Source organism: Clarias gariepinus, chromosome 5, assembly GCF_024256425.1.
Source record: "Clarias gariepinus isolate MV-2021 ecotype Netherlands chromosome 5, CGAR_prim_01v2, whole genome shotgun sequence".
NCBI lineage: Eukaryota > Metazoa > Chordata > Actinopteri > Siluriformes > Clariidae > Clarias > Clarias gariepinus.
Genome location: NC_071104.1, coordinates 37,997,340 through 38,015,000, shown reverse-complemented (window position 1 = coordinate 38,015,000; position 17,661 = coordinate 37,997,340). Strand labels below are relative to the sequence as shown.

At 40.4% G+C, this 17,661-nt stretch overlaps 1 protein-coding gene across 14 annotated transcripts in view; it reads left to right on the top strand.

Moving 5' to 3' along the window:
- map2 (microtubule-associated protein 2) overlaps window positions 1-17,661 on the top strand; it is a 118,014-nt gene that overhangs the window by 51,142 nt on the left and 49,211 nt on the right. For all 14 annotated transcript variants that reach the window (XM_053496448.1, XM_053496451.1, XM_053496450.1 and 11 more), the window contains one exon: window positions 11,522-11,661. The gene's annotated coding sequence lies outside the window, so the exon portion shown is untranslated. The remainder of the gene's footprint in view (window positions 1-11,521; window positions 11,662-17,661) is intronic.

The window sequence follows — 17,661 nt, the reverse complement described above, 5'->3', positions numbered from 1 at the left end:
GAGAGAGAGTAGGGAAATAACCCAGAGCGAGGTGTTAAGAGTAACACCACGTCCCTTATGCTGTATTCATATATCTGTCGAGTGTGTGTGTGTGTGTGTGTGTGTGTGTGTGTGTGTGTGTGGCTACGCATGAATTACGCCATCTGAATACCAGCACGTCATTCTGGTCACATCAGGATACAAACCAGTAGGAGCTCTGACCCAGGGATGGAGGGATAATCATGTGGATGGAGAGAGAGAGAGAGAGAGACGTGAGCTCTTTAAAAAAGAAAGGGGACCACATGGTTTGCGAGATCTCGTTAGTGACTCCATAGGACTTAAAGGTATTAAAATAGGAGGATAAAAAAAAAAATGGAATCGAAATTGATGGGAAAAAATGCAAGTGATATAAAAAGAAGAGGAAAGAACATTGATGAAAAAGTGAAGAACACAAAACACAAAGAACGTCCTGTGATGTAAAAACTTTAAGGAAGGGAAGTAATGAAAAGGGAGGAGGAGAAGAAAGAGATATGGAAAAAGGAAATGTAAATCGAAAAGTAAGTCTAAAAGTTTAAGGGGGCAAGAAGTGGATGAAAAGAAAGTTAAAATGGGAAAGTGATAGATGAAAAATAAATGAAAGGAAAAGAACGAAACAAATAGAAAGTGGAATCAGAGAAGAGAAACAGGAAAACTGGGAAATAAATGTGTGGAAAGGGATAAAAAAATGAAGGAACGTACAATTAAATAAAAAATGTAAATAAGAGAGGGATAAAAATGAAAAAGAAATGAAGGAAAGATAATTATAAATGTAGGAAATACAAAGAAATAAAGGAAAGGACGTAAAATGAAAAGGGAAAACAGGATGAAAATTAAAGCGAAGGAAAGGAAAGAGACAGAAGGGAAACAAAGGGGATAGAGATGAAAAGAGAAAGGAAGGAAATGGATCAAAAAGTAAAGGAAAATTTAACAGTAAAAAGTGAATGAGAGAAAATAAAGGAGAGTGAGGAAGGAGAGATGCTGAGATTGTTTTGAATGAGTGTGAGGACGGAGGACGAGAGGAGGCAGGAGACCGGGGTGGGCGTGTCCCTGTGCTGGAGATCAGAGCCACAGATCTGCCCGGGTCACGTCGAGTCTAATCTCTCTGATCAGACACAGTGCTGCTGTAACACACCCCGAAACCACCGCAGAGAGAGAGAGAGAGAGAGAGAGAGAGAGAGAGGAAAAATAAAGAGTAAGAAAGACAAAAATAAAGCGGAAAAAGATAGAAAGAGAGAGAGGGAAAGGAAAAGAAACAGTGAGGGAGAGGTTGAATTAGAGATATAGATATAGAGAGAAAAACAAATGGATGAGAGAAGGAGGGAGAAAAAGTGAAGAGAGAAAGAGAGGAGTGGAAAAGAGTTCGAGAGCAATGAAAAGAGGGAGTGAAAGAAAGGGTGCAGGACAAAAAGTGAGAAAACAAAAGTAAGAGAGAGAGAGAGAGTAAGGGAGAGAAACATAGTGAGAAAGAAAGAAAAAGAAAGAGAGAGAGAGAGAGCTATAGAACGAGAGAGAGAAGGAGAGATAGAAATAGAAAAGAGAGTGAAGGATGGTGGCCTGCACATACGGTGGTTTTGGTAGCAGTGTGAGTGTGAGTGTGTGTGTGTGTGTGTGTGTGTGTATGAGTGTGTGTGAGTGTGTATTTTGGTTGCTCTCTCAGTGCTGTAGCATGACAAGCTCACAGTTCAGCACGAGCAGACTCAGCACCATCTGCTTCCTCTCCCGCAAAAACACATCAGATACCACGACTGTAATTCTCAGTAGCGCTCTCTCTCTCTCTCTCTCTCTCTCTGAGTCTCTCTCTCTCTCTCTCTCTCTCTCTCTTTCGCTCTGTCGCTATCTATCTCTCTCTCTCTTCCTCAGAGGTCCTTCTGTACACATTTTGTTTCTGTTTAAGCATGGTGGTCTCTCAGCTGTCTCTATGTGTGTGTGTGTGTGTGTGTGTGTGTGTGTGTGTGTGTGTGTGGGACCGGGATGCCTCAGGAACGAGGCTGAGAGACCGCCGAAGCTAATTTCGATGCAGCAGAGTTTCTCCAGAATCCCATAATGACATCCTGAAGAGACAGAGTGGAGACCGCAGCAGAGAGCCCAGGCTGGAGGTCTGAGCTTTTCTAGACCTGCCTGCTGCAGTCCGCCTTACTAGTGATGTTAGTGATGTTCTGTGTGGAGACCTTTGGGACACAGTTAATCTATACGCTTCTGCTTTGACATTAAATCCATAAACATGAAAACTTTCAGTGGTCTACAAACCCAACGCTGGGGACACCAGCGATTCTGCGGATAACATTAGAACATATACGGACGCCCTGCCTTAAAAGTTTTCGCCTTAAGAACTGAAATTTATGTATGTCCGGAATTGTTTCTGTCAGTGGAAAGCTTTTTTTTTTTTTTTTTTGCATTTTGTGTAAGATTTAGTGAAGACGCACTTCCAAGTCCCAGGAAGGTTAGCGAGAAGAAAAGGGAGCCGCTTTCAGTTTGTTTTTTAAAGCAGCCAGTGCCGAGATGAATTATAAATAAAGGTTAAGTAAGGTTTATTGTTTATTTATTTCATATTTTACTTTAGTTACATATCTTTTCTAAATGTTTCGAGCATTGTTATATGCAAAAAAATATGATTATAGTGTTGGAAATGGGTAATATTGGTTATATTTTTGGGTGGCTGGAACGGATTATCTGCATTTACATTATTTCCTATGGGACAATGCGTTTCATAATACGAAATCTCACCTCAATTAGGAACTTGACTCCGAAACGGATTAAATCTGTATACAGGTAATAAACAGGGTGCGCTTTTCGTCTCAGTTATTTTTCTGAAACGCGTCGCTAAAATTAATTATCATTGACTGATCATCTGGTTAGAATGTAACGAGTGTGCGATATAGTATCCATCCAGTATATGGTCAGTTTTCAGATTTGAACACATCAAGCCTTGTGGGATGTGATCCTGGTGTGCGGTGGTTAGTACTCACCCAGGGTCAGGGGCACCAGGATGCACCATGGGAGGAAGGTGGGCCTGCGGAGGAGGCAGGGTGATGCTCTGGGAGATGTTCTGCTGTGAAACCTTGTGTCCAGGTATTCAGTGGATGTTACTTTGACCTGTTCCACCTACCTGAACGTTTGTTACGCACCTCCAGAGTCCATGCCTTGATGACTCAGAGCGCTTTCGGAGGACCTACACAATATCATACAGGTGGCTTCAATGCTGTGGGTGAGCAGTGTGTGAGTGTGTGTGTTGTGAGAGTGAGGGCGAGGAGGTCATGTGTGGTCGATGAGTCACGGTAGGAAAGGCGCTTGTTTTGAGTGGAGAGAAAATGCTGACGTCTCCAGAGGCAGAGAGAGAAAGAGAGAGAGTGAGAGAGAGAGATGACTTTTCCCTGATCTTCTCTCCAGCTGGTCTAACTGCTCTTCTTACTCCTCGTGAGTCACTCTGCTTCACCTGTTGATGGTAAAATCGGTTCACTTTCAGCACCAGTACACCGCCGGTCTTGCTCCGAGCAGAGATCATGATGATGATGATGAGGATGATGATGATGTAATACAGGTTTACTGAAATATTATGCAAATGGTGTTGATTTTTGCATCAGGAGATTTACCACATCACGAATCTGCACCATAAAAAGATCCAAGACAATGTTTTTATAGATGACTAGATGTCCCGTGACTTTTTTGCACACTTAAACACAGCGAGTTTTATGAGATGCACTAATGATGTTTTTAAAGGTTGATTTTTTAAAAATGATATAAAGGCGTTTTCCATTTAAATTTCAAAGTAGCATACTGTATCTTACCTTTGCATCTTCCCTACTGCTTTATCCTGTATTCACGGTCCCTGAGGCTCAGGGCATCCATCGCAGGGCACACACATACACACACACACACACACACACACACACCCATTCACACACCTACACTGCATCTTTTGGACTGTGGGAGGAAACCGGAGTACCCGGAGGAAACCCACCAAGCGCAGGGAGAACATGCAAACTCCATGCACACAGAGACGGGAATCGAGCCTGGCTGGGAATCGAACCCGAAGACGACATGCTAACCACTACACCACCGTGCCGCCTAACCTGTGATAACCCCATTAAAATTCATTCAGTAGTTTTTATAAGATGCGTGCACAAGCAAACAGACAGACAAAAATTCCAAAAACCATCTTTATGTGTTCTGTTACTAATCTTTTGTCCCCTAAATTATTTTTTTCACAAATATCTTCAATGTACAGACACGGCAACTGTACAGTTTTATTATATGTAAGATGTTCTTGTTAATCAGCACAAGGTCTATCACAAAAGTCAAAATAAAGATCAAATAAAGAGACACTAAAAGTGTTCAGAGTGCTCCAGAAAGAGTGCTGGACGTCATGATTATGATGATTTTTCTGGGGAAAAAAACGGTATTGCAGGGGCCCATTTCTTCTCTTTGGGGTTCTTCTCTTAAACACACACATTTTTTATATCTATAGTTTTTTATCTTTAACCTTAAAATGCGCATAAATCATAAGTCCATTTATGTACCACGATTTTTTAAAGATCCACATGAAGGTTAAAGTGAACGATACTCCATCTCAGCTCCCTCCTGACGTTTTACAATTACGTGAGCGCATGTCTTACTCCCTCACACGCCGGTGCCAAACCTGTACACATTCAGAGAGAACTTTATTATAAATCCTAAACTGTATAATGCACACTAACTAGTATTATAATGATGATGATGATGATGATTAAATATTAACGATGCCAAACTCCACATTCCACAGGAACACATGTTACAGTAAGAATTAATTCTGGTCCCCTGCCTCAATAATCAAACACACTAGAGCTTTGAGATTTGGCAACTTCTTTTTAATTGTATTTAATTAAGCCCTTAGGACAGATGTTTAAGAATACATGGAAATAAATATTTATAATGTTATGTATCACGTCTTTATTTCTTAAACTCATAAAACACTTCCAATGGGCCAGAGGAAGCAGGTCGAGGTTAGGCCCTTGATCCACTGCTGCTAATAAAAAGTCCAAGATTTCATTAATTGCCTTTAGCGTTGATTACGGTGCAATGCACAATATGGTGGCGAATTCATGTATGAAAAAGAATTCTCGCACTCCCAGAGCCACGTTATCACACCCTGAGTCCTGGAATATGCCTTTCCATCAGGAAAGAGGAAAACCTCCAGAGATGTGATAACCTGGTGATTCAGTACATTCAGGTGGTCAGCTGACTTCATTTTATTGCCCCATAACGTTACTGAGTCTAGACCTGAGTAACTGATCAACCCCAGATCATAACACTGTCTCCAGAGGCTTGTACAGTGGACATGATGCATGATGGGAGCATCGCTTCATGTGCTTCTCTTCTCACCCTGACACGCCCATCACTTTCATCCTTAGCAAACTGAAGTGATCAAGCATTTAAGTGATCTTTATTCATGATTTTTTTTTCAAACCACATTTCTGCCTCGAAGTTGAAGCGCCAACACTATCCCTGTATCTTGGACATACAGTACATAATAATAATAATAATAATAATAATAATAATAAATATTTCTGAAATGGTGATCTTTTTTTGGCCAGGAAGTGTATAAGGAGATAAATGTTATTCATATCAAGTCAAACCCGGGACTTGTGATACAATTCCTGGTGAATGAAAGTGTAAAAATGATTGACTTTTACAGAAGACTTTAAACACAGTACGGAAGTGAAAGACTGGGATGAGTGCCTTCGTCTAGCACGGGTTTATATAGAGAAATACAGGGAGCTTGAACTTGAAGATGACTTAAACGTCCCTTGTAGAAATGTAATCTGTGTATAAGGAAATAAATGTTACCGTAGGTCGCTCTGGATAAGGTGCCATAAATCATGTAAATCGGTGAAGCTTCAAATGTAGTAAACTACCACATTGGCTATAAAATCTTAATAAAAAGGGTAATAATAGGAATATCTGGGTAATGTGTCAGAAAATGAATCCCTGTCACACTTCCCCTAAAGGGCTCCTCGGGTTGACCTTTTGGGCGAGCCCTTACAAGTTTTATGCAGGAACCCTGTAACGAGTTTCCTCTTTCCACATGGAGACGCTCTGCCCTATATTACAGACTGTCTTCTGTATAAAAGTGTTTACACCCAGCGAGCCAGTGGAACCCCATAAAATGTTTCAGTAGTTATGTTTTATAGAGCAGCAGGCCAGCATGCATGGGGAAATTACAGCTGGAATTTACAGCCAACTTCATGTCGTAGACAATTCAGGGCTCCGCGTTAATGTGGCCATCCATTTGAGCGCTGCAGGAGGAAGCGCTACAGCTTGGCGCGTGGCACCTGTGATTTGTAGGTTGCAGGCCTTGAGGTCAGTCTTAGCTCCTGCCTGTGCTTTGCCCTCCATTTGTCTTTACTTTAATTACACTTATAACCTCTGAGAGTCATAGCAGATGCACCAATACACACCGGGCCTTTATTTCTTTTGCTAGTAAATATCAATTTGGTGGCAAATAATGAAATAAAAGTCTTCAATACACATTATAGAACAACTTATAGTTAAGCAAGTTCTGAGAATTACACTAAAGGGTGGTTTAGTGGTTTATGTGTTGGACTACTGATCAGAAGGTTCCAGGTTTAAATCCCAGCACCACCAATTTGTACCTCTTGGGCCCATAAACAAGGAACTTAACCCTCAACTGCTCATACTGTATGTACAGTATAATGAGTTAAATATAAGTTGATTTGAATAGTAACGTCTGCAAAATCCAATAAATTTAAGTTATACAGCTGCAAAATAATTGTGTTAATATTTTAGCTGCTTCAGATCCTGGTTGGTTAATTTTTTTTTGTTTCACCCCTTTTTTAAAAGTGCTGTTTCAGTGTCTGTAGCTTTAAATGCACTCTCTTCGGGCACTCCTTTGTGGAAGTGCATTCTTCTAATGTTGGTCATGTTCGGGATGTTATCAAGCATTTCACAGTTTTTAGGCTTTTCTTACCCGCATTTCTGACAAACAAAATAAAGGAAAATAATATGTAGATTGTTACTTAATCAGTCTATTGAAAGGGGCTCTTGTTCTAATATGCTTGTTTAAGCCCAGGCCAAATAAAAAAAAGGGAACGTAATAATAAATTGCAGGGTTTTTTTCTCCACATACTCGAGACTTATCTGAACATCTAAAATGACTTAAAATATTAAGTTCCCTTTTTAGGAAAAAGTGGTGGCTCTAATATGGTGTGAAAGGAAAGATAAAAAGGTCCGTCTACTTGCCACCTGGCGACAGATACTCCCCACCCTGGAGGTATATCAGTACATTTACATTTGGGCATTTGGCAGACGCTCTTATCCAGAGCGACTTACATTTTTCTCATTACACATCTGAGCAGTTGAGGGTTAAGGGCCTTGCTCAAGGGCCCAACAGTGGCAACTTGGTGGTTGTGGGGTTTGAACCTGAGATTTTCCGAACCATAGTACAATGCCTTAACCACTGAGCTACTCCTGGCCCAGGGGTCCATATCAGTAGTTTCTGTGCCAGTTCGACGGTATCTGAGGGTGAAGGACCTTGGTCAAAAGTCCAACAGTGGCAGCTCGGCAGCACCCAGGCTCAAACCGGGGGCTTCCTGATCAGCAGTACAACATGTTACCCACCAATCTACCCCTGCCCTCCCATTGTGGTGTGATGGGGGAGCAGGGGTGGATAAATAAATTAAAATAAAAATTTATTTATTTATTTAGCCCTAAAAGTTCTGCTTGTCCTCTCAGAGTAAATCTCTCCAAATCAGTACTGTAGTTTTTTTCTAAATCACAATTTGCTTTCTTATCATTATGGGTGTGGTCTATTTCAATATGACTCTGCTCCCATCCACAGCAGTACAGCTCTTACAGTATATGTACAGTACGGTAAGCATATTTTGTGAAAAGTGGTCACACGGTTCATGTCCACAGTGGATTGTGTTCTACAATGTTAGTATTTACACTGGGAACGTTAATCAAAATCATCCCCACTGTTTCTCTCGAGTAGAAGCAGCAGGTATTGGATTTTTAAACCATGTCTAGACTACTGGGTTTAAAGACATGAGAAATAGAACATGATGTAGTGGTTAGCACTGTGGCCTTGCATCTCAAGGGTGGAGGGTTCGATTACTTCTCCGAGTCTGTGTGCATGGAGTTTGCATGTGCCTGGTGGGTTTCCTCTGGTTTCCTCTCACAGTCCAAAGCCATGCAGATTAGACTAATTGGCGCTTCCAAATTGCCCATAATGTGTTTGTGTTGTGATGGATTATCATCTCATCCAGGGTGTACCCCGCCCCCCCCCCCCCGGTGCTCCTGGGATGGGCTCCAGTCCCCGGCGACCCTGTACAGGATAAGCACTATAGAGAACGCATGACTCTTGACTGGAGTAATCTTCGTCAGCATCCTACTAATTAATACATTTTTATGCATTTTAAAAAGAGCATTAGGAGGTTATGAGGGCTGCTTAATGCACATGACAAGCATGTGAAACTGCTGTCATGTCCTAATAAATGAAGATCTTCATTCTGATAATTCTCCTGGACTATTGCCACGGTCGTGGGATTATGCAAATGAATGAAATGTAAAATGTTTGTGAGACTCAGAGATGATAATAGTACGCTTTCTTTATTTTTAGCGCTGAGGATTTCTTTCCTGTTAGATATTAGGCACAGTTGCTGAGAGTCATCTTGAAGTGTTTAGCATACACAAATAGAACAGCGCCAGTGCTTTTTACTGCAAATAGACAACTTGATTGCGAAGAACAAACAGTGTTTATGCCGTAAGTACATTCTTATTCATACGAAAACTTACTCCTTAAACTCTTAAGTCATTTCTCAGTCATACTGAGACAACACAGGAATTCTATCAGAGAGGGTCTAGGGAGCTCTGCTACATCCAGCATGTTCACTGGTGGTTCTGAATATTACGAAGCCTGGTGGTTGGACTGCAAAGGACAAGGTTGTGGGTGCAAATCCCATCAATGCCAAGGTGCCACTGTTGACCTCAGCTGGAAGTTGCTTTATTTGTTTACCTATAGTACCAGCTCTTTCCCACCAGCCAGCTCTCCCTTGTTACATCACGGCTATGAGCTGGGGAGCCTGAAGGCCTGAAGGGGGTCAGGGGTAGCTTAGTGGTTAAGGCATTGGACTACGGTTCGGAAGATCCCAGGTTCAAACCCCACCACCACCAAGTTGCCACTGTTGGGCCCTTGAGCAAGGCCCTTAACCCTCAACTGCTCAGGTGTATAATGAGATAAAAATGTAAGTCGCTCTGGATAAGAGCGTCTGCCAAAATGCCCAAATGTAAGGCTAAAACATGCAACTTGGGGCAGCGTAACACACGCAGAAGAAGGTTTTATCCAACTTCTTTTAGACACCACAAACCTAAGAGGGATGTTTCTTTTCGCATCATCAGGATTCAAGCTTTATCATCTTTTGCACCATTAATGTGTATATTTTACCTGAAACGATGTATGTTGTGGACCTTTAGTGTGATGCACTACTCTAAAAGCTAATTAAATCCACAAGACTGGTCCTTAATTATTTTTAAAGGTCACCTACATTAACATTATGACATAACAGGCTGTTTAAACTGGGTAGGGTAGGAAAAAAGTACCCTCGAGCATAATACCTCAGTGACAAGCAGCCACACAGTTAGTACCCTCTCTGTTTCTGAGGGTGCTCCTACTAGCTCAGGCATCACTAAATGACGACCTGCGGTCCTGATCCCGGACCGAGTGACAGTTCTATCCGGACCCTGATGCTTTTCAGATAAATCAGGGTATTTAATATGTACTTGTTCCCTCTGGGTGGGCGTGGCTTTACGTGTCACTCATCAGATCCAATCAACGCGATAGTTTACCATGTATACACAGTGTGCGCGGAAGAAACTGAACACACGACACAGCGTAGTTTATTAAAAAAAGGAATGTAAACTATGAAAACTGAACCTTTAAAGATGAATAGACAGATCGATGTATGTTTATTCTTCTCACCGGAAGTTTAAAACCCCTTCCGAAACCGTGGCACTAATAAAAAGCAGTAATATATAATAGTGTTACTATGAGATAAAGCACAGGTCGTTAGAGCAAACACCCCCGCAGCAGTCCGAGGTGAGGGCGTGTAAAATACCCGAATTGAGAGCCCAGTATGACAGAGCAACCGGAGTCATTTCCCATTCATTTACAGGCCAGAAGCATTCTTTAAAGATTGATTAAAGATTGTTGTTTGTATATCTTAGTTACTAAAAATGACAATGCTATGGAAATATCAATTAGCTTAATTCTTATATACTTACAATAACTGCGTTTATCTGAATCCTAAAGCAAACATGACAATCGGACCTTGGCTCGAAGAATATTTTATTGATCGGACCTTTTTGGTACTTTATCTGTACTTTATCTTAAGACCTTTCTGACTTTTATCCACACGATCTATCCACAATACCAGTTTAAGTGCAACCCACATAACTATATCTTAATCAAAATAAGCGCGATTATCTTAATCACAGTGTTTCCTTGGTGTTTTATTACAGTTTAATCATTTGTAGTGCCACATGACTAAACAAAATAATAAAGAATAAATATTGTGAATACATAATGAACACAAAATGTCTGCACAACTGTCTGCTTGTTGTTAGATCCTGAGTTGGCACCATGTCTACATGGGGCTGGCTTTGTGGACAGGTTTGCTCACGTTATCAGCCTGAAGGCACCAAAATCTGATTTTTAATTTTTTTACCCCTATCCCTTTAGGGATGTCTAAACGCACAAATGTAATATTTTGCAGATCGAATTACTTTCGTATGCGGTCCTACTGTAGATTGGATATATCGGCTCGGCTGGTCCCACCCTCACTGAGATCAAGGAGGACATGCACCTAGACTCTTTTCCGTTTTGGCACCTAGGTGGTGAAACGAACCTCCTCTAGATGTTCGCTTGAGCAATCTTCAAATGATGAACTTAAGGCCGAGTGATCAGATCAGAATTCATGCAACTTTTTTTTTCTTTGCCATGTCATCTCCAACAGTGCAGGACAGCAGAGGAAGTAGTCAGTGGAGGGAGAGTGAAATCGATGATTTAGTAGATATTCGGGGCAATGAACAGACAAGGGGTGAAGACCCTGAAGGAACATCTCGCTGTTGCATTAAGAACAGAAACCATCCCGCACTGCCTTGTGTGCCGTAGTGATGCGTACTCATGTTGTGTGGCAGCAAAAAAAACAATGTTTTTTTTTATTATTTCTTTTATTGTCTTTGTTTAGACAGGTAACTGTTATATGTACAGTTTATTTATTACCTGATGTTTGTGTGTGTGTGAGAAGGATTAGACTGATGTGCTCAAACAGATGTGCATTCCTTTATACCCGCTTCATATTCACATACACACACACACACACACACACCTGCGTGTGTGATGCACAGGATCCAGTTTGTCAAACTAATGACCCATCATTTGTTCTGCTCTCTCCCTCCCTCTCTCCCTCTCTCTCTCTCTCCCTCTCTCTCTCTCTCTCTCTGGCTGCAGGTGTAAACTTCCCTCTCTTCGCTCTTCTCCTCATCACGTTGGCGCTCTGAGTGACTCCGCAGCAGAGCCTCCAAACACACTCAAGACACCCCAAACACACAGCCGGCATCATCCCCTGGAGGTCATCACTACCTGGACAGGTAAAACCCCTTCACCCAGAGTCTAATAATTGGATTGCTCCGAGCTTTCGAGGGCGAGTATTTTATGCTTTTCTCCTATTTCGTTTAAATTTATTTGATTTATTCTTTTCTTTCTCCCCTGAAGTGCCCTCACTAAATTTCAGCCATTTTTCAGGAAATGAAATACAAAGTAGCTGTTGTTTTTTTCCCAGAACACATACACACAGAGCTGTGCTGCTGTACAGTATATACAGTATAGAGATAATAATGCGGGATTAGAATGAGAGCATGTGAGATACACACAGAGCTGCCGTCACACCGATGCTGAAACCTACATGGATCTGTTCCTGCTGAGGATTCAGTAATGACATCTTCTCCTGAGGGACCGTGAGGAGGGCAGGTTTGTAAGAACAAAAACATGGAAGCATAAGATGGTATTATTTAGCGACAGAGAGAGAGAGACAGAGAGACAGAGAGACACAGAGACAGAGAGAGAGAGAGAGAGACACAGAGAGACAGAGAGAGAGAGAGAGAGAGAGAGAGCCTGTTATAGATGCACTAAAAGCTGTGTGTGGGCCGTGAGCGTGGGAATAAGCGTGACACCGGAATAAAAACCCAAATATAATAAACACTGCTCTTCTCTTTCACTCTGTCTCTCTCTCTTTCTCTCTGTTTAACCCTTAACAGCTCATCTATCTATCTATCTATCTATCTATCTATCTATCTATCTATCTATCTATCTATCTATCTATCTATCTATCTCTCTCTCTCTCTCTCTCTCTCTCTCTCTCTCTCTCTCTCATTGTCTGTATGACCGGCTGTCTATTTGTCTGTCTGTCTATCTCTCCATCTCTTGTTTCCCTTTTGTCTGTCTGTCTTTCTTTTTGTTTTTTGTCTGTATTTTAGTCTGTGTGTGTCTCTCTCTCTCTCTCTCATTGTCTGTATAGCTGTCTCTTTATCTATTTGTCTGTCAGTCTATCTCTGTCTGTCTATTTGTTTCTGTTGCTCTCTTTTTCTGTTTGTTTGTCTGTCTGTCTGTCTGTCTCTCCCTTTCAATGTCTATCTATCTATCTATCTATCTATCTATCTATCTATCTATCTATCTATCTGTCTATCTGTCTATCTATCTGTCTGTTTTTCTCTCTCTCTTTGTGTCTGTCTGTTTCTCTCTGGCTATCTGTCTATCAGAAACAGATGGTGGGTGTTGAGTCTGTAAAGTGTTTAATGGACATATTCATGGTGAAGTGGTTTGAAGGCAGAGGTGTGCTCATGCTAGCTCACGCACACACACACACACACACACACACACACACACACACACACACACACACACACACACACACACACATACACACACACACACTCATATGTTTTTGTCGTCCTCATCAGCTGCTTGTGAGAAGTCCATGAGAGCGAACGTCTCGGTAATGATCATCCTTCATGCGTGTGTATGAATACTCACTCAGCTCGTTCTAATGCTGCAGGATTCAGTAGGAGCGAGAGGATGAAGACGGAGAGCGACTGTTTGTAGATGCCTCACGTGAGAAGAGAAACTTGCAGATGTTCGAAAAACATTAAACGTTACAATAGATATAAGTAGATTGAGTAACAGCGCCCCCTACCCTTCTATATAAAATAAACAAATCCACATTTGTAAGACGTTATTAACGTGACAGTTACAGGATTGTATGTGCGTGTGTGTATGTGTGTGTGTGTGCGCACACAGAATGACGTGTTTATTATATGAGTATATGGAGCGTGACAAACATGAGCTTGTGTTAACACAAAGCAGCCATTTTGTTTATTACTCTCCTGACTCACGCTGGAAGAATTAGACGGCTCTCCCGCAGTTCACGGGCCTGTGATCCATCACGACGGCCGGCTGGGGAATGATCTGCCGTCCCTGTGACAGATTGTTATTGAGCATCATGAGATGAATACACAGACACACACGACCACAAGACCGACATCAGTACCTGCAAGCGATTACATAAGACTGGTTACACACTCGCTCCCTCCGTGTTTCAGTCTGATCTGTTTCAGTTTGTTGAAGTGTTTCAGTCTGATCTGTTTCAGTCTGTTTTAATCGAGCTGTCACTTTCTTTTTTTCTTTTTCTTCTTTACAGTACACCGATCTAAGAAACACACTCAGCTTGTGTCATTACTTAACAAATACGCTTTGCTGAGCTGGTACTTATTATTGTAGAGTTACTGCATTATTCTGCGAATATTAAATACTGTTAAACAGAAACGAGTGAGGAGTAAGACGATAGTGACGTGATGATCCGTATCTTATATAAACCAGCACAATAATCCATTCAGTTTTATACCACACTTATTGTCAATGATTACAGTTTTAGTTAATTAATGACCAACACGTCACACTTTTTAAACGTTTATACTTTGATTTTATTTCACTTATTAATAAGTTCCTGTCGTTGATGGTTAGAGTTTATAGAAATAGTTAACAGGTTAAAGCTGAAAATAATGTGATCAGCTTTAATGTAATCAGTGATACAGTTAAACCTTGGGTTGCGAGCATAATTTGTTCCGGAAGCGTGCTTTTATATTAAAGCACTTGTATATCAAAGCAAATTTCCCTAATGAGAAATAATGAAAACTCCACAACCCAAACATATTCATATAAAAATAATTAATACAAATGTAAAGTAAAATAAAACAAATTAACCTGCACTTTACTTTTGATTAAAATCCAGACATAGGAGTGTTTCTGTTATACCCCATCTCACCTATGCGGTTTGACTCACGATGAGATGCGGAGTTTGTGCCAAGGTTTCACTGTATTATTATATCAGGTTGAAGCCCACGTACATGTCTGTCTGTCTGTCTTTCTGTCTGTCTGTCTGTCTGTCTGTACAGCAGACATCTCTGTCTAACTTATTAATACAAAGAAATCCCATTCTGTAAGGTTGAGTATCTTACGCCTAAGTTGTCCTTCTTTGACAAATACACTCCCTGTTCGGTAATCGGAGAGTGAATCACAGATGAGAAATGGAAAAAGTAGATCAAAGGATAAAGATGAAGTTTTGTCTTAAAACCACTCCAGCGTATTAAAATTCACTTATACCACTTCAGCGCTGTTATTTCAGCCAAAGTGAAAATATGAACTAATCCCAGTAAAAATATTCAGTTTATCTTTTCTAATTAATATCTATTGGTGCAGGTGTGTGTTTACATTGAGACAGTAGCGCATTAGTAGATTATTATAAAGTAGATTATTAAATCTCACACATAACTGATCATAACATCACTTTTACTCAACATTTTGATTTTATTTATGGTGAAACTTCAGGCAGAGATCTAAGTACTGCAAGATTCTGTCTAGACGGACATACAGACAGAACATTTTTCTGGTCGTCCAATGTATTAAACGTAAGGATATCATTGAAAGAGTGAGTTCTGACCAACATACAGACAAAACCTTTCTTTTATTTATATAGATGAGACAAGTTCTCATGCTGTAAACAATCTGTCCCATAAAATCCTCTAAATTTTTCTCTAAGTTAACAAGATGGCAAAAAAAGCTTGAAATAAAGTTTCGGCTTTGAGGTTCTGGTTGTTAATTGATGATTTCTGAGGCTGGTGACTCTAAATGAACTTCTCCTCTGCAGCAGAGCTCGGGTTTGGTCTTGCTTTCCTGGGAAGGTCTTCATGAGAGACAGTTTCATCATGGAGCTTGATGGGTTTTACAAATGAACTCGACACAATACTGTTCTTGTGAGAACTGTTTCAGAACAGCCGAACTTCATGTCTTAAAATAACAAATTACTGATTGTTGTTACATAATTACCCAATGCCGTATGTGTTATTTTATAGTTTTACAAAAAATCCAGTATTGTTCTAGAATGTAGAAAATAAATCCAAACTTTTGCCCGGTATTGTATATCATTGTGAACATTTATTCCACTCTCTCTATACTTCAGTAATAAAGTTATATAAGGCCGCAGTCGGCTCCATTTATCTGTCAAACTGGTCATTCTAAAGGCTGATGTGTTGGTAGGATTGCGCCGGGACGCTCATAAAGCAGCACTGGTTGTACACCGAGTCCCCGGTGGATGGCAGTCTGTCTCTGTGCTGCTCTGCTGTCGCTTTTTCACTCCCATATCTGCCTTCAAGACACTGTGTGTGTGTGTGTGTGTGTGTGGGGCCCAGCCTCCTGCAGTGATTTGAGAGCTCTGCAATGCAGCAATAGAGGCAACAGAGTGAGTCAGACACCAAGAGAGAGAGAGAGAGACAGACAGACACACAGAAAGAGACATAATTTATTTATCCGGGATTAATACAAGTCGAACTATTTTTTTATATGTGACAAAAAAGGCGTGGCCTCTGTGTCTTAATGCAGGTGATGGAGGTGTGGCCGCAGTACCTCAAGGAGGTGTGGCTTCTATATGAGTTAGTCGCTCTGAAAGAGGAGTTTTATGATGTCACTGGTGTCACCGAATGGATGCAGTAATTGCAAACAACGGATACTCAATCCAGTGTTAAGCACGGTTTACTTTAAAACGGTTTGTTCCAATACTTTTGCTCACCCAAAGATTGCGTCGTCTGCTACCAAATTCACCATATTCTAAACTGTTTAAGTTATCCAGATGTAAATTGTAATATATTCTATCGTCCGGATTTTTAACTAGCAAAAAAAAAAAAAAAAGGAAAGAATTCCGTTCCAATACTTACGGAGCGGGCCATAAAAAGGGCAAGCTTAATTTCCTTGATAGTCCTTGGAATAAAAGCATTTTCACTGCTTTAGGTTATCCTCAGACATCATCATCATCATCATCATTTACAGATGTTTTATTTCGATTTTAACATTTCAAAATGATGTCTATAGATCTATAGTGAGGAGCTTTATCATTTAATTAAACGGTGCGTTTTCCTCTGTAGCGGTTTAACAAGGAAAAACGGGAATCGAGTGTGGCGATCCCTGCTCTGAGCTCATTATGCCGTTCCGTGTTATAATGGAGCCTGAATTATTAATAAGTGCCACATTCTTCTCATTAAATCACAGAAAGTTGCATTTCCATGTCATATTAAACTGCTTTTATAGTGAAAATACTGCACGTTATATAGGACTGATTTTTTAATACAGTTCTTATGCGTTATACATTATTAACAGTGTGCAGGAAATTCACTCCGTTGGCCATTGACAACATTTTTGGCATTTTTATTAATGCTGCATTTAGTTCAGACTCCTGCTGATGTTTTCGGCATGTAGTGCACGGTGTAGGGTTTATTTCAGGGATCTGGTGTCTGCCATATAAAATACTAACGTAAATATACAGGTAAATAGTTTAAAGGTTAAAGCCAAAAATAATCTGATGAGTTTAAATTTAATTAGTGATCTCATTATTTTATGCATATTAGTCTAACCTGCAAATCTTTGGATTGTGTAAAGAAACCGGAGTCCTCGGAGGAAACCCACCAAGCACGGGGAGAAGATATAAACTCCATGCACACAGAGACGGGAATCGAATGGCTCAGGTTTAACTGCAGGCAAATAAAGAAGGACTGCCAGACAGATACAGAAAATTTTCGGGTCCTCAAATGTATGAAATGTAAAGATTTTATTGAAAGAGACCTTAATTGAAACATCTGGATTTAACTAAGCCAATCATCTTCCTTTGGATAATTTCTGCAAGGATTAATATAGTTGAGCTGCAACAGGTAACAGTATTTAGACCTTTAACTATTCGCTTAGCTTAATCCATGTGGTGACTTTTTTTTTTTAGCCGTGGACAGTATACTGTATGTTCTTTCTTAAAATAGTTAACTGGGGACTCTGTGTTCTAGATTTAACAAATGACTTGTGTATATACAATATAACTCATTTAAAGGTACGAATGTTTTACTTTGTTTATTTCTGACGATCTGAATTTAAAATGCCTCTTTAAATGGGGAAAAAAAAACTTGGATTTATAAAATAACCCCTTGTCACTCTTATGCATTAGTGCCTTAGTTGTAGGTTTTCCCTGCCTGCCATGCAGAAGGTCTGAGTTCAATTCC